Source organism: Chrysemys picta, chromosome 1 (genome assembly GCF_011386835.1).
Source record: "Chrysemys picta bellii isolate R12L10 chromosome 1, ASM1138683v2, whole genome shotgun sequence".
Classification (NCBI taxonomy): Eukaryota; Metazoa; Chordata; order Testudines; family Emydidae; genus Chrysemys; species Chrysemys picta.
In genome coordinates, this window is record NC_088791.1 from 214,020,337 (window position 1) to 214,043,887 (window position 23,551).

The window sequence follows — 23,551 nt, forward strand, 5'->3', positions numbered from 1 at the left end:
GATGTTTCAAGATGTTTGTAGCCTTCACACACAGTAGGCAATTTACCAAGTGGTTCTTCAGGTCATCATGAACCCAACTATATTTCTGATCAAAGGATGGCAGGCTAGAGTCTCTTTAGAAAGCTCTCAGCTTTGCTTACCAGGCTCAGCATCCTCCCCTCCCCAAACAAACCACTCTATAAATGTCAATCAAGCAGGCACAGGGCAAGAAAGCAAGCCCACAACAACAAACTCACCACAAGGGTCATGCAGTCACTCCTCTTTCACCTGGAGAACTCCCTCACAAAACTTCCATGTTGGCTGCTCCTGTTCGCTAGCTCATTAAAGATCAAATGAGACAATTATTCCTACCAGAGGAGGAATTGTCAGCGTGTGCTGAGCCTCATATGGTGAACTTCCTCTTAAGGGAAAATGCAGTATTTCCACTACAGTACAAATTCAATAACTATCCTAGGAAAGACTTATGGGATCTCTTAATGCTGACTTTGAATTGGTTTTTATGTGTAGCTTTCCTACTGTTGCTGTTACATTTGCTGTATTTTAAAAGGATGCTACACTGAGCTGATTTATTTATTTGTTGGCAGGCAGTGCAAGTTTCTGCCATGTATCACATCACGCACTATTTGTAGATTAAACAGATTTTGCTAGTGGAAAAGGAAAATAATTTGAAGCACAGAGCCATTTTACAGACCCTCCAAATGCAGCCCTTCATGAAGCCCTTACATATCCACCAGCCCATAGATCAGAGGTTCCCAAACTTGGTTCGCGGCTTGTTCAGGGTAAGTCCCTGGTGCGTTGCGAGACACTTTGTTTACCTGAGCGTCTGCAGGTACGGCCGCTCGCAGCTCCCAGTGGCCGCGGTTCACTGTTCCTGGCCAATGGGAGCTGTGGGAAGTGGCGCGGGCTGGGCCACTGCTTCCCGCAGCTCTTATTGGCCGGGAACAGCGAACGGCAGCCACTGGGAGCTGCGAGCGGCCGTACCTGCAGACACTCAGGTAAACAAAGCGGCTCACATAGATAGCCACAGGTCATCAAGAAAATGGAATAATGTATACATATGAAAGGCAATCAGTAGCCGATGCACTAACCCAGCCATACAATGATGTGTTCTGTGTGTCTTTTATATCTGTATTTAAAAAATTCCCCAAATAATGTGTGATTTGACCCAAAGGAGAAGTTTATGAACCTACTCCCCATTTATTAGCAGTTCCCCAATCTTAAATTGACCCATCAAGATGCAATGTTTTGAGTATACACTTATGAAGCCCATCATCATTAAGATGTGTACCTAACTGCTGCACCTAGCACCACTTTTGCACCACATATAACTCCTTTGATTTTAATGGAATTTCTCCTAATTTACGCCCATGTCAGCAAGAGAAGCAATAGGTCTTTTGGATCTATGTACCAGACAATGGACTATATTCAGTCATATATTTCATTGGTTAGTTATCATACCTGGATCTGTAGGTTGTGGTTTAGTTTCACTTTTAAATTCCTACTTCATTCCTGCCCTTGAAAATCTGCAAGTTTGGTATTAATCCAAATATTCACAAAACCATTTCCTATGGTGTTATCTTTTGCTTTTTCCAGGAAGTAAATCACCAGTTCATAAAATACCTACAAGAAAGCCAGGTTCCAGGCATAGGAAGTGCGTGATGAAAAATCTGGAAAGCAGGAGATGTAAGTTAATCAGGACTCTTTATTTTTAAAAAGAGTTATACAAGCCAATATAGAAATGATGGAAGCTGTGGGCTTGAAAAGCAGCAGTGAGGTGCAAGAATGGCATTTTAAAAAGGTAGTTACAGCACACAAGTAAGATGAAACATAACAGAGAAGTGCTCTGGGAAAGAAGGAAACCGACAGCATGAAGCTGTCTCAGAATGCTAATGAGATCAGTGTAAAACAAATTAGAAAAATCACTGGCATGGAATCATTGAATGGCAAGGATGGGGAAGTCATGTGTGAGAAGGGAAGCATCAAACGTAGATGGCTGCAGTGATTTCAAGTCCAATCTTAACAGGGATTTGCTATTGCTCATATAATGACAGCTATATGAAAGAAGCCATATGTAGAGGGAGTTGTGTAGAAATTGGATTTAAAAAAAAATAGTGAAATATTAACCTGTCTATATTATGGTGTAAACTATTCCAGGAAAAGACTGAGTTGTCCTGTGTGTTTGGAGAATATCTGGCTTTTGGCTGCTAGTGTGAACTAAAGTTTATGACAAGGGACCATGGAATAATAGCATTTGGCCTTGGCAGTGTGGCTGAAACGTTTAACCAGGACTTGTGTGCTTCATTTCTTTAGGCCTTCTCCATGTCCACGTTGGCCATATAGCCATCATCCTTAGTACAATAGAGAATTGCATCATTGCCATTTGCACCAATATCTGTTGTAACTGTGTAGTTCATCCTTGCTAGTCATCCTTTTTCTGGTGCTTTCCATTCATAACAGCACTCCAAAGAAAAGCTGTGTGCCATGTGGATTGTTGTGTCTGTCCCATGATACGCAGAAGCACATAATGTGTATGTCTATGGTAATGTATCTTTAGACCTGTTTGTATTTTGGCTTGTTATAATGGATGATTCAAATGGTTCTGTCCTGCACAAGGATCCACTCAGCTGTTGGAGACAAGAGCTACAGACTTTTCTGACCTCATACTTGCAAATGCCAGGTGGACTCCAGACAAGGTGAACCTAGGAAAGTTTACTTTTATTTCAATTTGACAACTTCTGGAATAAGGTAGTGCTCAGCTTGAGCAAGTGTGGCTGCCTCTGGCTCCAAGAAAAGCTAAAAATGATGGTGAACAGCCTGTAAGCAAAAATTAGTCTGTAATGCTGATAAGAAATGGTAATAAATTTAAAATGAAAAAAGGTAGCTTTTTAACAGGCAGATACAGTTTTGAGACCATAAAGAGACATGAATGAGAACAAGTGGTAGTGGAGGAGCAATGTTTTAAACAATCATGTTCTGTCTTCCATCATATGGTACAGTATTTCTGAAAAAAAGCTGAAGGTCATATCTGGAAAACTGTAATATAATTTTTCTGCAAAAGATAGTAAAAGCTTTATGATTATGCCATAGTTAGGTATATGGAAACATTAAAGTTTGACAAGGCACTTGATCCAGATGAATCACATTCCAAAATTCAAAAGGAAGCATCAAGATAAAGCAAGAAAAGCATCTGGAAGTGATTTTTCATATCTTGTTAAGAGCAAGAGAAATGTCAAAGATCTGAGGTTAGTAGGTGTAGTTCCCATATATTTAGAGAAGAATCAAGAATGTAAGAATGTCTGTGCTGGGTCAGACCAATGGTCCATCTAGCTCAGTATCCTGTCTTTCAAGAGTGGCCGGTTACAGATGCTTCAGAGGAAATTAACAGAACAGGGTAATTACTGAGTGATTGGTCCCCGTCACAGTTTCTGGGACACCTAGAGCATGGGGTTGCATCCCTGACCTTCTTATCTAATAGCCATTGATAGATCTACCTCCTGAATTTATATAATTCTTTTTTGAACTCGGTTATACTTTTGGCACTCATAACATCCATTAGCAATGAATTCTCTAGGTTGACTGTGTGTTGTGTGAAGAAGTACTTCCTTGTGTTTGTTTTAAACCTGCCTATTAATTTCATTGGGTGACCACTGGTTCTTGGGTTATGTGATAAATAACACCTCTTCACTTTTTCCACGCATTCATGATTTTATAGACCCCTATCATATCCCTCCTTAGTTGCCTCTTTTCGAAGATGAACAGTTGCAGTCTTTTTAATCTCTCCTCAAATGGAAGTTGTTCCATACCCCTAATCACATTTTTTGCCTTTCTCTGTACTTTTTCCAATTCTAATGTATCTGTTTTGAGATGGGGTGACCAGAACTGTGCACTGTATTCAAGGTGTGGGCATACCATGGATTTATATAGTGGTATTATGCTATTTTCTGTGTTATTATCTATCCCTTTCCTAATGATTTCTAACCATCCTGTTCACTATTTTTTACTGCTGCTGCACATTCAGTAGATGTTTTCAGAGAACTATCCACAATGACTCCAAGATCTCTTTCTTGAGTGGTAACAACTAATTGAGACATCATTTTTGATGTACAGTTGGGATTATGTTTTCCAATGTGCATTATTTTGGATTGATCCACATTAAATTTCATCTGCCATTTCCTTGCCCAGTCGCCCAGTTTTGTGAAAACCCTTTAACTCTTCACTGTCAGCTTTGGTTTTTACTATCTTGAGTAATTTAATATTGTTTGCAGACCTTGCCATCTCACTTTTTTACCCCCTTTCCAGATCATTTGAGTATGCTGAACAGCACAGATCCTTGGGGGACCCTGCTATTTATTCCTACCCTTTGTTTCCTATTTTTTAACCAGTTACTAATCCATAAGAGGACCTTCCCTCTTATACCAACATTACCTACTTTGCTTAAGAACCTTTGGTGAGGGACCTGGTCAAAGGCTTTCTGAAAATCCAAGTACGCTATACACACTGGATCCCCCTTGTCCACATGTTTCTTGACTCCCACAAAGAATTATAATAGATTGGTGAGGCATGATTTCCTTTTACAATAGCCATGTTGACTCTTCCCCCAACATATCAGACACATAGGTGAACATGACAATTCAGTCCTTTACTATACTTTGAACCAAGAAAATTCAAGATATTTCAGATCTGCACATTTGACTTAAATTCTGTGAAAATATTGGAGACATTGCTCAGGGAAAGGATTATGAAGCATTAGAAATGTATAATATGGGAAAGAACAATCATGACTAACTTATGAAAGGACAATCAAACCTGATAAATGTGCTTGATTTCTGTGTGGACATTTCTGAATAGTTAGATAAAAAATATAGTATATTTTATCTGGACTTAGGAACTTTTTGATACTGCACATGCATGGCCATGCAGCCCTCTCCCTCTCGCTTCCCCACCCCCAATAAAAGCCAGTGTGGTATAAACATGGAAAGCTAATTACTTGGATTGAAAATGGGTGTAGGGAAAGGAAATAAAACATATAAATTAAAGGGAATGCTTTAAGGCAAGGTCCATCACCAAAGGCTCTTAAGCAAAGTAAACTGTCATGGGATAAGAGGGATTGGTAACTGGTTAAAAGATAGGAAACACAGAGTAGGAATAAATGATCAGTTTTCAGAATAGAAAGAGGTAAATAGTGGTGTCTGTACTGGGACCAGTCCTATTCAACATATTCATAAATGATCTAGAAAAGGGGGTAAACAGTGATGTGGGAAAATTTGCAGATGATACAAAACTACTTAAGATAGTTAAGTCCCAAGCAGACTGCGAAGAGCTACAAAAGGATCTCACAAAACGGCGTGATGGGGCAACAAAATGGCAGATGAAATTCAATGTTGATAAATGCAAAGTAATGCTCATTGGAAAACATAATCTCAACTATACATATAAAATGATGGGGTCTTAATTAGCTGTTACCACTCAAGAAAAAGCTCTTGGTGTTATTGTAGATAGTTCTCTGAAAACACCCACTCAGTGTACAGCAGCAGTCAAAAAATGAACAGAATGTTGGGAATCATTAAGAAAGGGATAGATAATAAGATAGAAAATATCATACTGCCTCTATATAAATCCATGGTACGGCCACATCTTGAATACTGTGTGCAGATGTGATCGCCCCATCTCAAAAAAGATATATTGGAATTGGAAAAGGTTCAGAAAAGGGCAACAAAAATTATTATGGCTGCCATATGAGGAGAGATTAGGGAAAAGACTGGGACTTTTCAGCTTGGAAAAGGGACGACTAAGGGGAGATATGACAGATCTATAAAATCATGATGAGTATGAAGAAAGTAAATAAGGAAGTGATATTTACTCCTTCTCTTAACACAAGAACTAGGGGTCACCAAATGAAATTAATAGACAGTAAGTTTAAAGGGAAAAAAGGAAGTATTTTTCCACAAAACACACAGTCAACCTGTGGAACTCTTTGCCAGAGGATGTTGTGAAGGCCAAGACTATAACAGGGTTCAGGAAAGAACTAGATAAGTTCATGGAGGATAGGTTCATCAATGGCTATTAGCCAGGATGCGTAGGGATGGTGTCTCTAGCCTCTGTTTGCCAGAAGCTGGGAATGGGTGACAGCATAGGTGCCGACTTCATGGGTGCTCCAGGGCTGCTCCAGGGCTGGAGCACCCACAGGGAAAAATTAGTGTGTGATCTGCACCCACCAGCAGCCAAGCTCCCTTCCCCGCCCCCCCCTCCCCACCTCACCTCCGCCTCCTCCTCCTCCCCTGAGCGCGCCACGTCCCCGCTCCTCCCCCCTCCCTCCCATTGCTTGCCACCGCGAAACAGCAGTTTGGCGGCGTAGCAAGCTCTGGGAGGGAGGGGGGAATAGCGGGAATGCAGCACACTCGAGAGGAAGTGGGGAAGAGGCGGGGTCGAGGCGGAGATTTGGGGAAGGAGTCGGAATAGAGGCATGGAGGAGGCGGAGTTGGGGCAGGGACTTTGGGGAAGGGGTTGGAATGGGGGCAGGGCAGGGGTGGAGTTGAGGTGGGGCCAAGGGCAGAGGGGGGGTCGAGCACCCACCGGCATGAGTAGAAGTCGGCGCCCATGGATGACTGGGGATGGATCACTTGATGATTACCTGTTCTGTTCATTCCCTCGGGGGCACCTGGCATTGACCACTGACGGAAGACAGGATGCTGGGCTAGATGGATCTTTGGTCTGACCCACTATGGCTGTTATTATGTTCTTGACAGATGAAACAAATGAGGCAGTACCAGTGATCAAATGCAGTAGTTCTCTACCTTTCCAAATTACTGTAACCCTTTCAGGAGTCTGATTTGTCTTGCGTACCCCAGAGTTTCACCTCACTTAAAATCTACTTGCTTACAAAATCAGACATAAAAATACGAAAGTGTTACAGAACACTATTACTGAAAAATTGCGTTCTTTCTAATTTTTACCATATAATTTTAAAACAAATCAATTGGAATATAAATATTGTATTTACATTTCAGTGTATAGTATATAGAACAGTATAAACAAGTCATTGTCTGTATGAAATTTTAGTTTTTACTGACTTTGCTAGTGCTTTTTAAGTAGCCTGTTGTAAAACTAGGCAAATACTTAGGTAAGTTGAGGTACCACCTGAAGACCTCTGCGTACCCGTAGGGGTACATACAACCTTGGTTGAGAACCATGGGTCAAAGCTATATGCAAACTTTCCCCCATATTCAAAAGGTCTGTGAGAAAAATGGCTGAATTCAGTAAACGAAAAATGGATTGGTCAGAAAAATATGGCTCTGTGAAGATAAAATAATTATTTTAATTCTTTATTTGTATTAAGAGCCTGGATGTCTCACGTAATTTAATGTAGTGAAGCAATGCAACTAAAACCCCTAAAAAAGCACAGCATTGAATGTCAGTCATTAAGGAGACTGGGGAATGAATTTAGAACACTAAATCTAGTTTTACAATATTTAGCAATATTAATGCATAGACTATGCCACTTTCGTTTGTATATTATGTATGTATGTATATATGTAGTATGGTTTATATTCTCATTACTGTAAACAGTGAAGAGAGATGGATAGAGAACATTCATAATATTGTGCTGCAATTATAAAGATTTTATTATAAATTTGGGATATCAGTTTATATCTACCTATCTTAAGGGTTTATATTGCTGCCCAACAACATAGTATGAGTGCCTTCCATGTAAACTCAGTAGCAATACTGAAGTCCCAAGTGGACTTCGTGGCATCACTGGCACTTCTCCATTTTCAAGTTTAATTGAAATTCTGCTTTCAATAGAGTTTTATGTTTTTTAATTACTTTTATTGCAGTTTTTAAGGTTGTTTTGTTTCAGAGTTGGAATTGTGTTTTTTTATTTTGCTTTTAGTTGGTTTGTTCTAGGGTTTGGGGTTGAGGGGTGCATCCATGTTGCATGTTGGATATATGCATAACTCAGAAATGATGAGCACATGAATGAGTTATGCAGGTCATCCCAATTAAATGCCAATAAAAACTTTAAACTAGATGCTATCCTCATGTGTATCTCACATACATTACAGATAAGATACATCACAAATGTCTGAGAGTTTATAAAACATTTTTTTTTAAAGTAAAATCTTTTTGCTCGCAAAACTATGTGTCTGAGCACTACAAGTTCAACTCTGCAGGGCTCAGAGATAGCCACAAAACCCACTAAAGGTTTACTAAAAAGGACCTTTTCTCTCTTAAAAATATCACACAGCCGTGCAAGGTTAGCAGTAGATGCTGAATCCGACTGTGGAGGTGGGAATCTCCTCTTTCCAATGCTACTGTATAAAGCTACTCTTTCTAGCCCTGCAGGGGCATTGCATATTGAACTTGAAAATTGTAACACTTTTATGTACAGAAAAGCTGTTAGTGGTGCAGGACTGAATAGTTTCTCTCACGGGCCTGGGGCAGGGTTAATTTTTGGGGAAAGAAGGAAACATTTCTTGTGGCTTTTTTTCTCCCTCCCCAGAAAATGATGTTTGAAGCTGCTCGGTGGTTTGAAATGTTTTAAGTCCCGGAGATGTATGAGTGGGCAGGGGACAGGTGAGACAATGGTAGGAGCATGAGAGATCCATTTATAACATGGTTTCACAGTTTTTAGGAGATTAATAATATACATGGGAACACGCTCTCCACCACATATGTGGTGTTGATATCTGGGTGTCAAATTTCTCTCTAATGGACCTTTTTTCATGTCTCAAACCTCAGATCAGTTTCAAACAATCTTATAGAATAACCTGACCAAAAAATGTTAGTTCCTTTCCCTCGGTTGTGAAGATTTCCTTTCAAAATTGTCTGCCTAGAGCCTAGGATATGCAATATTTAGTCCTGGATCAGTGAAGATATTAAAGTTTGATATCTCATCACTCCAAATGGCTACGTGTGGGAAGGTCATCTCATACTATAAACATCTATATAGGTGGTTTTTGTTGTTGTTTGGGGTTTTTTGTTTGTGTGTGTGTGGGTTTAAATGCATTTCTTGCTCAAACCTGAAAATTAGGAAGCAGCCAGAAGTGAACAGGGTCTGTTTTTATTATATTTCTCATAGAAATATATACTGGGGCAGATTCTGCATTTTCCTGTGCCTTGCATAGCCATTTACACCAGGGCAAAATGGATGTAGCATATTGCTCCGATGCAATGAGAATGATTTACCCCTCTTTGCAGTGGTATCAATAACTACACAAGGTACTGGGGAGCTCAGAATCCGGTCCATGGTTTTATGCTATTAGTCATCCTATTTTGATTAAGAGACTTTGTTTGTTCTATGTTTGGAAGACTCCTGTGTCACAGAGGAGGGATCTCTCCTTTCAACTCAAGCAACAGGACAGAAAATTTGGAAAACCTGATTGATACTGCAGAGCTGGAACAGGACACTGTAGAACATTATTTTTACTAGTAGATGAGGAACATAATAGAACAGTTGGTTTCACGCTTACTTACAGTCTAAATTGCAGTATATTTCTGAGCACTCTGTACAAACACTGAAAATTCCCAAGCTGCTCATAAAATGCTAGAAACTGAAAGGGATCATTTCCTCCTAGATAGCACAGCTCTTTTGGGTTAACTCCATGATGGCACACACTCAAAGTACTTGATTTATAAAAGAATATTAAAACAACATACAGGTCAGAAACCTAGAACAAAACTGATATAAAATGAGAAAGATGGAGAGATGACGATTTTAGCAAAGATCATATGGGGAAAAGATTTTAAAACTGCTAAGGCCATTTAAAAAAAAATCCTAACTCTTATATGCCATGCAATTGTTACAAATAAAAGGAAAGCTATTTATTTCTCTCGTAATAGCTGAGAATTGGAAATAGGAGTAAAGATTATCTTTCTCTGGCAGATGGATTGGTGCCGTAATGTCAGAGGAAAATGACTCTCTTTGGGATTCCTTGCCATTGTCATACGGCTTGTAGAGTGCCTTGACTAATGCCAGATTGGAGTTTATTTGGATTCAGGAAACTCATGCCCAGTAGGAGTATCTGGAGGACTTTCTCTCTGAGGTCTGAGTGTTTCCACCAACCCCACTCACATTCGTGTCAACTGATTAGTGGATTTTTTTCTGGCTACTGGCTCAGAATGCTGACACAACTTTGCATCCAAAGGGTTCTGTTGGCTTCAAGGAACCTTTTGCCCACAGTAATGAAAGTATATCCCTTAGAATACATGTGTGCATTCTCTCTCTCTCTCTCTTTTCTTCCTTTCTCTCTCTCTCCCCTTATATATATATATATATAGAGAGAGAGAGAGAGAGAGAGAGTGGCACGAGCAACTTGCTTTCTTATTTTTTATTTAATTACAGAGGTGCTTAGGGGCTCCAGCAGGACTAGGGTGCCATTGTGCTACCTGGAGTACAAATAGCAAGACTCAGAGTTGACAATCTAAACAGATAAGACAGACAAAGGGTGGGTGGGGAAACAGGCTCCCCCTGGGGAAGTGATTTGTATAAAGTCACCCAACAGGTCAGTGACAAAGCCAGGAATAAAATCCGAGTTTCCTAACCCCCAGTTCAGTATCTTATCAATTCCACCATTACTGACAGCTGCTTTGGAATACACTAGTCATTCTATAATTTAAAGTTTTATTACCTCGCTTTCCAGCCAAATGATACACATTGGCTCCAGTATTGAAAGTGGGTTAATATCTGTGAATGTATCAAATTCTCATTGTTAATCTCCACACAACTTGATGCTGGTTGTGGACAATTCATCCCTTTCAGTTCCTGCTGCAATTTAAGATTGAACCAAACAGGGTCCAAAGTGTTTCCCACTCTTATTTTAGAGACTACCATTTTTTATCACTTAAGGAACTAAGCTCCCGCCTTTCTAGATTGCAAGGGAACGTTTATTTCAGGGAGGTTGGCACTTCGCCATGGGGGTTTCATTTTGTACACAGGAAATCTATGAAATATTTATCCTGAATCAAACTGTTTGCTACTTCTGCATCTGCGGTGGCAGAAAGGGGTGTTCCTGGTCTATGAATTCTGAACAAAAATTTCTAAAACTTCAGACACTTAAAGTCTCTCTGATAATGTTTCCCATTGAAGAGAATCCCTGGATCTCTAATTAAAGGACTTGGGTTACTAAGTTTGATTTATTACTTCAGAAATTACACTCTTGGCAGAATGCACTAATATATTTTAAAAATTGTGTTACTCAGGATGTATTTCATATCATAATGTTCCTTTCCCCTAGCTTTTGCCAGGGTTTATATGAGACCGAAAGACACCTTTTATTGAAAAATAGATGTGTTTTTTCCGCCTGCAACACCCTGTTAAATAAAGCCCTTTAGCAAGGACAAAGAGCCTCTGAAGACCATCCCTTGACATGGAATGTTTACAGACTGAAATGTGAAACCCATTGCTTTGGTTAAAAAAAATTGTAGCAAAAAGACTTCATTCCTAATCTGTCAATCCCTATAGTTTTTTTTTTCATGACTTCAAGTGCTGAAATGCCCCGTTTGTTTCTGTTTATTTCCCAAGAAAGCTTATTTTTCCACCTGTCTACACTGGCTTTAAAGATACATTTCAAACATTTGCTTTTGTGTCTAACTTGCATTCTTCAGAGGTATGTAAACTACAGGAATTTTAATTGGGGAAAACGTAGGGTTACCATTCATCCATATTTCCCTGGACATGTCCAGCTTTTGCGTCTCTAAATAGCCGTCCGGGAGGAATTGGTAACAAGATTAAAATGTCCAGGTTTTTTTTTCTCCCTCGCCTCCCTCCCTCCCTTCCATGCAGAGTGTGGCTGCTGATTGGGCGACTGGGCCGATTGAGCCGCTCCCATTGGCCTCCAGCAACCAGAGCCCTCCCCTGCTCCCCCACCCCCATCTGCAGCCCTGTGTAACACACAAACCGACCCACCGGGCAGCCTGTTTTGCAAACACGTGGAGCCAGAATGGTAAGGGGAGTCTGGGGGGGGGTAGTCAGGGAGCGGGGGAGTGTTGGATGGGTCCCCGGCCTCCACCTGCCACCCCCCCCTCCGCGCGTCCCCCTCCCCCCCCGTGGGGCCTCCCCTCCCTGCCTATCTCTCCCTTGCCTGCTTGTACTGCCAGAGCCAGCAGCAACTGCTGTCTGCTGCCCCCGGGTCCTAGCGTCCCCCATCCACTAATGGGAAGACAGGCTGCCCTTATCCTGCCCTTCCACCTAGCCCCGAGCCTCTCCAACGCCCCAAACCCCTCATCCCCAGCCCCAGCCCTCATCCCCCCACACCCTAATCCTCTTCTCCAGCCCTGAGCCCCCTCCTGCATCATGAACCCCTCATCCCCAGCCCCAACCCTTATCCCCCCGCACCCTAATCCTCTGCCCCAGCCTTGAGCCCCCTCCTGCATCATGAACCCATCATCCTCAGACCCACAGCCCTCACCCCTGCACCCCCTCTTATCCCCAAACTCCCTCCCAAACTCCCTCTCCCCTTCCCTCACACCCCGTCCTGCCCTCAAACTCCCTCCCAAAGCCTGCACCCCCTCCCTTTGCACCGCCTCCCACCCCAACCTCCATCCCAGAGCCTGCACCCCTCACCCCCTCCTGCACACCCACCCCCTGCCCCAGCCCAGATCCTGCACCCAGCACCCAAACTCTATCCCAGAGCCTGCACCCTGCACCCCTCCTGCACCCTAATCCCCAGCCCAGGACCTGCACCCCAGACCTCCTCCCCTCACCCAACCCCCCTCCCAGAGCCTTAGGCAGGTGGACCACCTGGGCACCATCAAAATTTCTACAACCCTGCCAACCAGGCAGGTGGATAAGGGTCAGAGCAGTCAGGGGACAAGAAGCAGGGGGGGTTGGGGTTCTGAGGGGGGCAGTCAGGGGGTGGGAAGTGGGATGGAGTGGATGGGGGCGGGGTGGGGGTGGGGCGGGGCTCCCCCCCCCCAGTGTCCTCTTTTTTGATTGTGGAAATAGGGTAACCCTAAAAAATGTCCCTCCTGGTGCTGGATAAGCAAGGCTCCCAGAGTAGCAGAACCACTGAATTTCAAGTGAATGGGAGTAGGATAACTGAGCCATTACTATTGTTGACCCTTTTTTCGACCCGAGTGTGTAGCCAAAGTTTGGGACAGTGGGGATGTTCCAGTTGGGAGTAGACACTGGGTATTGCTTTGGAGCAGTTTTGTTTATTTACAGAGGACGTACAAAGTCCTGTATCTCGGAATGCAGATAACAGAAAACAGTTTATTTTGCTTACCGCACGAAGAACACTCCTTTCAGTCTGAACCCTGACCCCCAAACCCCACATACAGTAGAATCCCCTGCCCACGTAATGCTAGTTTGGGGAGAAACTTTATGAGTGTGTCTACTCCACAATAACACACCTGCAGCTGGCCCAGGTCAGCTGACTCAGCTCATGGGGCTAGTGCGGAAGGGTTATAAAATTGTAGTGTAGATGTGCGAGCTTGTGCTGAAGCCTGAGCTCTGGGACCCTTCCCCTCCATAGGGTCCCAGAGCCCAAATTTCAGCCCGAGGCCAAATGTCCGCACGGCAGTTTTATAGCCCCGCAACCTGAGCCCAAGTCAGCTGACGCAGGCCAACGGTGGATGTTTCATTGCCATTTTAGACATACCCTGTTAGGCCCTGTTTTAGCTATAAGGGCTCTGTAAGTGTTTCTTACAACTGTATTAAGTGAAGGGTGCATTCATACCCAATCTCAAAGAGGTTTTTGATTCATGCACTCAGCAGTGGTTCTCAGCATAGCACCATGCTGCAGCTGTCTGTGGCATGGGGTTAGGATCAGGGAGAAAGGTGTGTGTGGCCAGTGTATCTCGAGAGAATTGTGATATGCTAGATAAATCACCTCCAAAGGGTGGTAGTTTTTGGCCACGCTGCAGAGTGGCTGTATGGCCACTCTCTATTCTGGTTTGATGTTTGTGGATGTGGATTAGCAGAGGGCAGCTGAGGCACTCAAAGAGCCATGGTATGTTCAATGTATCACATGGCTTCACAATTGTACACTACAGTAATATATATATATATATGTACACAAAACCACAGGTGGAGTTGACATCCATGGGATAAATATCTTCATAATGGACCTATTCTACATTCTAGACCTAAGATCTGCTTCAAACGCCGTTTTTATCCCCAACCTTCCAAAAAAAATTTCCTTCTTCCCTTTCTACTCCAATTGCATTTCCTCTTTCCCCTCTGTAAGTATGCCATGCAAAGATTGTCATTGGGAATGGGAATTTAACTCTGAAAAATAGACACAAATATTACTCAGAGTTAAACTTTTCATTACAGGGTAACTAATTTACTTGGCTAGTAACACGGAAAATAAAGTGAATATGTATTAATATGCAATACTACCTATTTCTTCGTGGTTATTTATTCTGATTCCAGTGAGATGAAGGAGAGTTTGCCCCTGGCTTCAATAGGAGCAGACCCTTACTAAGTACAAGGTAACATTCATTCAGTTTCCACTCAGGTTTAGAAAATAGAAACAGCCTTGTACTTATTTCAGCATTCGGCAGACATTATACCTACAGTAATTAAGCTTGAGTTCCCATTTCCATTATAATACCGTTGTGTTGTATAACTGGGTGCAGAATCTGATATTAATTAATGTGACAAAGTTCCTCCTCTATCTTGGTGGGCCCTGCACTTATTGGCGGATTTTCTTGCCTCAGAGATTCACCATGTGGGTTGGGGAACAGCCCAGAGACCTTCCCCTCTGGAAGAACTCACAGTCCAGGTCAATTGGGAGGTTTGGGGGGAACCTGGGCCCGCCCTCTACTCCAGGTTCTAGCCCAGGGCCCTGTGGACTGCAGCTGTCTATAGTGCCTCCTGTAACAGCTGCATGACAGCTACAACTCCCTGGGCTATTTCCCCATGGCCTCCTACAAACACCTTCCTTATTCTCACCACGGGACCTTCCTTCTGGTGTCTGATAACGCTTGTGCTCCTCAACCTTCCAGCAGCACTCCCTCTCTGCTCCTTGCACCTCTTGCTCCCAGCTCCTCACACTCACACCACAAACTGATGTGAGCTCCTTTTAAAACCCTGATTAGCCTGCCTTAATTGATTCTAGCAGCTTCTTAATTGGCTCCAGGTGTTCCAATTAGCCTGCCTGCCTTAACTGGTTCTAGCAGGTTCCTGATTACTCTAGTGCAGCCCCTGCTCTGGTCACTCAGGGAACAGAAAACTACTCATCCAGTGACCAGTATATTTGCCCTCTACCAGACTCCTGCACCCCACTGCTCTGGGTCTGTCACATTAATCAGGAAGTTAAACATAAAAGCCTGTGTTTAGTATATTGTTAATCAGCAGCTGGACATAGCTGTCTCCTGTGTTCAGCTCCCTGATTCACTATTGAGTAGAGGGATGCATCCTGTATTTTAAAGGACTTTCGTAGGCACAGCTATATCCCCTCTCATGATCAAGCAGGGAGGAATGGTCACTTGGCTCCAAGATGGAGTGGGAAGGTACTCCTTACCAAAGATATCAAAAGTGGGAGGTTGTTCTAGAACTTGTTGAGGGGTGACAGAAGGGAAAGGAAAGTGGCTGGCTGTGGGGAGGGAATTGTAGAAAACTTGATGCCAACTTCAGCCTAAGTTTGCAAATCTTTCATGACCATGAGCTGAGATTCTCAGACGATTAACTTCAAACCCAGCTTGACTTTGAGCATGGTCCTTGTTCGCAGCAAATATTTCACCCAGCCTTAGTTTTTATGCTTTTTTTAAAAGCCGCCCCACTGCGTGACCTGACACTGGAGATGAATGGTTATTCTGCCCCCAAAGCCAGGTAAATATGCTTTGCAATTCTAATGAAGCCATTATGTGATACTGGTGTCCTTTAAAACAAGACAATTAGTGTAAGCAAGTAACAGAGAGAAAATATCCTAGTGTGATAGATATGGCAATTTCCTGCAATATCCTTGGAAGACCTCATTGTATTAAGTTTATGTATCATTGTGGGCCGGGATAGTGTGTAGACTTGCTGGGGGGAGATATGATACATGTGAGACCTGGGAGAGCAAAAGACTATATTGAAAATGTGCCAGACAAGTATGAACTTTTGGAACCGTGTGTTAATAGATTTCCTGGGGAATCCCTAGGAAGCAGTCAGTGCAAATTCCCCAATTCCAGTTATACAAAAATCCAGCCTTTTAATACTATACCCTGAGGAGAGCACGACTGTCTACTGATTACCTGTTACTAAACACCAAAATAAAATGCCCAAGCTGTATAAACAAATGACTTCTCTGACAAGCTTTGGTTGTGGTTCTTGGTCTAAGCCAGATGAACTTGTAACTACAGGGAAAACCCAGTTGAGGGTTTTGAAGCTTTAAAACCCACCAAAGCCCTAGTTTAAAGATGTAGGTGATCTCTTGTAAGCTTTTTAGCAGGCTTGTAGGTTCCTTTATTGTTTTAATATGTTTTTTTCTGTAATGGTTTTTAGCTTAAGAATAAATGTGCTTGCTCTGAAGGAGATGTGCGGTAACTTGTAACTGCTGTCGATACATTGGTCAAAACCCGCAGATAGAAAGCAGTGACCTTTTATGCAGTCTAAGTGGCTGGGGATATTAGTGTAAATCAGCAAGCTGTGTAGCCATAAAATCTCCAGTCAGGAATGAGTGACATGTGGGTCTCCATCCGACAGAGGTGATGGCTGAGGAGCGGAAGCCTAAAGTGGGTGCCCTTGGTGGACCATGGAAGGGGAATACAGATGCAGTCTCCTGAAACCGTGACACCTAGTACAGAACTATAAACTGTAGCAGCAGGTGTTCATATTCCGCCCTGGCTGTACACTTTCAAGGCTAACTGTCATTTTCATTAGCTTCAAAGTCATCAGAAACAATGGACCAAATCCAGTCTGGAGTAAGCAGGCACATCTATTGTCTTTCTCTAATCTCATTCATTGTTTGTTTTTTTAAAATACCTTCTTGTCCTAGTTTCTGTGTAGTCAGACTATCTGGCCATGTTTTAGAGGGCATATAGATTTTATGACAGGGTAATGTAAGAGTCTCTTAAAATAAAGGAAGAGCTTGGCATAACCAAAGAAATCAGCCAGACTCCAGCCTGCTCTACTGTGGAAGGAGTGAAGGTGTGTTTGGCACAGGAATGGATCAGTGGAGTTGTTCTATGATGTCTCCTCTGACCAAAGAATGTAGACTTACAGCCTCTGGAGGAGTGTGAGTCCTTCTGATGGACAGTCCATAAGAGACCTGGTAAGAATGGAGGGTTACAATCTTCCCGTTACAAATATATGCCTTCAGATAGGCATGGGATAATCCAATGCAATAGTTTAAACTGTTTTTATGTAAAATAATTGTTTTATCTAAGAATTTAGATAACACACTTGTCTTATGTGCTATGCAATGTTTTATTTTGGGAGTATCTTTAAATATTGATTTTTTTGGTAAAGAGATAGCCTGTTTGATGCCTGCTATCCAAATTAAAGCCTGGCTGTAATTCATCTCTTCTGGGAGATATTGGGGGTAAAATCCTGGTCCACGATGGTCTTTATGGCTTAGCCCTGCTTCTGCATTGATTAAGTATGTGAGCTAAGCATGCAACAATGTTGCTGGTTATACAGATTGTGGATCTGGGAAAGACTACGAAGCCAGCATCACAATACCCTCATTCTTAAAAAGCGGGGGTGGGGGGGGGAGTTCCATCTGAGGCAAAAGGAAAGCTAGCAAATATCATCCCACCTGTCACAGGAAGTTTTACTGTGTACTTCAAATGACCTTGGAACAGCAGAAAGGAATGTTAACAAGTTGGGAGGTACAAAACAGAGAGATACATATGTGCAGTATTTATATGTTCACAAATGTACTGAAATCTTAGTCACTTTGCTTAAAGTCCACCCTCAGCCTGAGATCATATGATCACTACAAATGTTGGTGGCCTAAGTATGCAAGCTCAATCTGCAATCCCATACCATGCTTCTGAACCTCTTGTTTAAACCAAATTGACCTAAACTAAGATTAAAACCTAGATCTTCTGAATGAATAATTAATGTTAGGAGATGGGCATGAACCAGAGCATCAAATCCAATCCTCCTGCTTACTCTAATTTTAGAGAATCACAGGAGTGTTTGAATTCAGATTCCTCTCCATTTTTTTTGCTTGTGGGTCAGATCCAATACCAGAAAGGGCTGTACATTCCAGCTGCAGGTTGGATATGTCCAAACATGGCAGAAATCTCTCAAGAAAAGCTAACTGATCTAGCAAAATCTCTATCATTTTGGTTCATAAAATTTAGAAATGAAAAAGCCCTATTAGGTCATTCAGTCTATTTCCCTGCAACAGTCAGGGAACAGCTTATGCGATTTCAGCACTATCTGACAAGTATCATAGCTCTGGTTCAGTTTGAGTCCAACCTCCAAATGCTAAGCTAAATCTGATTTGGACCAAGCATTGTCTCCTTGACCCATCACACTTTATTACATTCATGGGTTCACCAATCACACTCGAAGAACAACTAATAATAAAACCCACTCTTATTAGAGGTGTACTATAAATGTTGTCTTAGTGCAATGTGGTAAACTGTATCGCAGGAGGTAAAACAAGTTACCATGAATTTGTGGTACAATGTGAATGACTGCTGGGAAAAGCACTCCACTAAAAGGGATCACAGTATGACTAAAAACCAGTGATGTAAAATAAAGGAAATTATAAGATCAGGCACAGGAAAAAGAAGTTCCATAAGTGATTGGTTGGAATAGGTTAGTCTTGTCTAATCAAATATCGATTTCACTTGCAGTACCGCTCTCGGGACATAAACCATGGTCTGGAGGGCATGGCACTACAGAAGGGGAAGCAGGCACCACAGCAGTCCTATTTCCCCACCCCACACAGGTAGGTGGCAGAGGTTGTGGAGCGGGCAGAGCCCTGCTACTACCTCCACAGCAAGCCCATTGACATTGCTAAACTGCCACATGGGGAAGCATATGCAATGCTAGTTATAGATCAGCACAGTTCACACCCTCAAGAGCAGTGGAAAGATCATTCATGAGTCCTTGAATTACAATTTACTTGCCAGTTTGCTCCAGAGGGAGTACAACACCACACTACCTCTTACCCTGGTCAGATCATAATGTCCCAATCTAATTCTCAGTAATTAAGTTATGGATGTAAATGGTGGTGGTGTGTGTGTGTGTGCGTGCGAATGCATAGAGATTGTAGAATTATGCTATCCTAAAGGAATTATAGTAACTTTTAAATGTAGTTAGTGGCTTCTATATATATTTAACATCTCAAACTGATGTTGATAATTTCGACTGTCTCTATTAGACTAAAAAAGATTTACTATTGAATTACAATTTTTGGTGGGAGTCTCTTTCAGAATATGTAAGATCCAGTGTTCCAGTTATAGGGTTGTGTAACACATATACAATAGTTAAAAACGGTGCACCAACATCAACAAATAAGACTCCTCCCCCCACCAAAAGTAAATGCAAACAACTGGAGAAAAAATCTGATTGGGGATGGAATTTGCATTGTAACCCCTTTTGCAACATCTCCTCTATTCCTATGTAGGTAGAAATCTGGACATGATTCAATTCATTCAAATTTCCCTGCTGCTTTTTTTGTATGGCAAGACCGATTAGCTACATTCAGATAACCAAATCCAGATTAGTGAGCTAAAGTGGGTATGTTCTGGAGTGGCTTGATGTATGTCTTAGATGCCACCAGCAAATGATCTAGGCTGGCCCTGATTTACAATGCGGTCCATAGTTTGCAACTGGTGTCAGCATCTGGGGGAAACACAAGCTCCAGGTGGTGCTCCTTTGACATGTTATTGACTAGCTGAGTGAATGTTGTCAGTACACTACCAGACATCAATGTGTCAGTTCCCTGGTCTGATTAGCAACATGAAATTCTGGTGCTAAAACACTGAGATACCTTTGGATGTTCGTACTGCAAATCTCTTGTAAGTTTTTCAGATCTCTTTTAAAAGTAACTCTGCTAAAGTGGGGAATTAACTTTGTCACATATAAATGTGAATCTCTAGACTAGCGGAGGCAACTGCTTTTAGTTTTAGCCTATTTTTTTGTGTGCAACAATTTTTTCCCCTCAGAAGAAAAATGGGTCAAATAGCGCTATTAATATAACCTGTGCTTTTGCAAATACGTTTTGGACTTTTCTTGTATTCTCTTTCCAGCCGAAATTGTGAATGGTACATAAGGTGAGAAATCATTAATTAGAGTGAGCAACTTGCCCACCATACAGGTTTCAGAGTGGTAGGTGTGTTAGTCTGTATCAGCAAAAAGAATGGAGGAGTACTTGTGGAGATACAGTAGGAAAATATATATACACAGAGAACATAGTTGGTATGGCAACACCCATTTTTTCATGTTCTCTGTGTATATATATATATCTTCCTTCTATGTTTTCCACTTCATGCATCCGATGAAATGGGTTTTAGCCCACGAAAGCTTATGCCCAAATAAATTTGTTAGTCTCTAAGGTGCCACAAGTACTCCTCGTTCTTTTTGCCCACCATAGTTTCTGATTTATACTAGACTGGACCCTCAGTTTGCACATGAAAAGTTGAACAATTTAAACCACTATCTCACTTTGTCTCTATATTGTGATTGCAAGGTCAACATATTTTCATTCAGCATGGCTCCAAAATATGCATTGTTCATTATTTGCTTATTACTTGATGATTATATCAGATTGTCACATTACACAAAGTCAGAGTGCTGCATACATTTTTAAAAAGAAGTAGGGCTAGATAGCATCGGGGCTATAGCGGGGAGAGAGGGAATGTAAGGTGCCACTCCATGCAGACCCCGGCATGGGCTACCTGGATCACTATTCAGGGCACAGGGACAGGCCAGCCCCAAGGATTGCTACTTCACTTGCTCATGCAGGAAACTAGAGAGGTTGGGGGGGAAAGAGGGGTAGAGAGAGAGAGAGTAGAGCATTGGCTCCACCCACCCACAAGTGGGCCAGCCAAGGAAGCTAGTCCAGCATGAAGTAAATTGCAGCCTGCACCAGGACCATGTTGCAAGCAGGGACGGAACCGTAGCTATCTGATCTATAAGGTGCCAAGTCACAGTACTAGGTCACATTCATCACATATATTGTTGACTGCCTAAGATGCACGGATTGATCACAAATCCCAGCCAGCTCTGTAGAAGTAGTGATTTTAAAAAATCACTTACAATAAATATGAATTCAAAATGAATTCTAACTAAAATATTAAGCTATTTGTCCAATTCCTTTTCTAAAAATGATGCTCTTCTAAAAATATTTTTTTTACTTTATTTTCAGACCATTACTGAAAATTAATAGACCATCTGACACTACAGCATCATAAAGTCTGTATCCACTTTTTATATACCTGCAGGTTCAACTCAGCAGTTCTCCATCTGTTTGCAGATTGTTTTTTAAACTGATGTGATGCCTCAGGTGCAGAGGAGAGAGACAATAATTAACAATGTATCCCACAGCATGTTAGGAAGCAATTAATCTCTGTGTGTGCGTGCACACATGAACACCTTTATACATAAATGCATATATTTAAATTTCTGCTATGCAGCTTATTTTTCAATATTTGGGTTTTCATTCACTTGCAATGGCTGCCTTGCACAGAAAGTACTTGAAACAGACATCACCATCTGCACTGAGGAGACTGAAAAATATTTCTTTGACATCTCCTACTTTTCACATTCCTATCTTTCTCCACCATGTCCCTGGAAAAATACTAGCTTTTATCCTGTCGAAGCACAGTTTTAAAATTGGTCTCTGGAAACCTGCGAGATAGAATCGTGACAGTTGCATATACTCCAATGACTAAGGCTGAATGGGGAAAAAAAATCATACTGCTTGGAAAAAAAACAACAAAAAAAACCCAGAAAAATATATATGTATACACCCACACGTGAGCATGGAAGACAAGTATGGAATATGATTTTTATTTACATGTGTGTATATGTATATACAGTGTTATAGTTATTGTATTTTAGATATATTAAAGACAGTGTTCATATGTAATATTGGTAGTTTTGCACAGCTCCAGAGAGACTCTAAAATAAAAGCCGCATGGTTTATTGGACCTCTTTATTTTTTCAAACATGAGAGTCTAAATTTAGATACCTAAATCTATTTATAGGCACTAAAATAAAAATGGCCTTATTTTCAGAGGTGCCGAGCATCCACGATTTCCACTGACTTCTGTTATTATGATTAAGTCTTTTTGTTTCTGAAAAGCAGCTGTTGGGGAGGCAGTGACTTGGCTAGCTAGCAAATAGTCAAATACAATTGAAACACCTGTGTGCCAGACAAGTACAGCTGTATGTGTGTGGATATGCTGTTGCTTTTTCTGATTTGCTAGGCAAGTTCTGAGTATGTGGAGGAGGGGAACCCAGTGGCGACAGTGTGAGTGGTACCCCACAGCACATTTCTAAAGCATTTTTTCTGTTGGTTCCTCATTTTTTATCGTGTTCTCCTTTGTAGATTTGTTTTGTTTTTTTCTCCTTCATGCAAATGCTGATGAAATGACACACAATCTAAAACAAAGCAATTGTTTTGAGAGTGTAGACATTATAGCTCTGCCTATACACTTGTTCAAGGATTTTGGCTGTGCGTGGGCAAGGTGGAAATTTCAATAGTGGTTCATCTCATATTTGCAGTGTTTGATTTAACAGTAGGTTGTGTGAGTGACACATACTTTACTAAACAGTGCTGTCAAGGAGGAATAATGCCATAATCCTGAGCCCAGAGAATCTCTGTTGTGTTGCTAAACCTTGATCTTTGCTCTAAAATTTCTTACACACACGCCAATAATGCATTCATCCATTAGGAGAAAAAAACTTGCTTGGCTTTTCCTTTTTATGTCTGTTTATTCCAACAATTAAACAGACAAACAAAAAATGTTCTACTCTGAGCCTCACTCAAATGTTTTCAGGCAATACAATAAAGGAGAAACAACAATCTAATGCAAAACTGATTTAGACATGTTTACATGTCATTAGGAAACTAAAAGGATTATTCATGCATATGTTCTAAGGGAATGTAAAAATGAATATTAACTCCATAAACAACTGCATGTAGAGGCTACTGTTTTCCAGCTGCTCTGAACACAATAAAAGTACCCAGATGTTTAAATTTTCCCCTCCAGTAGTCAAGTGCCAAGACAGCAGGGAAGTCCAGAAACCATCTTTTAGAATATGAAAACTATCATCTGTGCAGTAGATAGCAGCATGCCATGAACTGTGAACTTCAAGAGAGATAGTTAGAAGTAATTATATATAAGGAAACAGTAAGCTGGTAGAGATTGTAGGGCTCTTCATAAAGCAGTAAGGAGAAAAAGTTAATATCCACATATCTGTTCTTCCCTGTCACTGTTGCTTGTGCTATGTTGACTATGTTTGAGCTTTTTTGAATGGTCATCTACAAATATCTTTTTTAGTTATGGCCAAGCTAAAATTTTCAAAGGTAAGACAGGTAATAATTTCAAAGTTTTGTTGTTTACCAGTAAGTTAGCAGCCAAAAAGCAAGACTTTATCTATGAGAGCTAGTCAGAAACTGGAATTTCCATCCTGCAGGAAATTCTGACATCA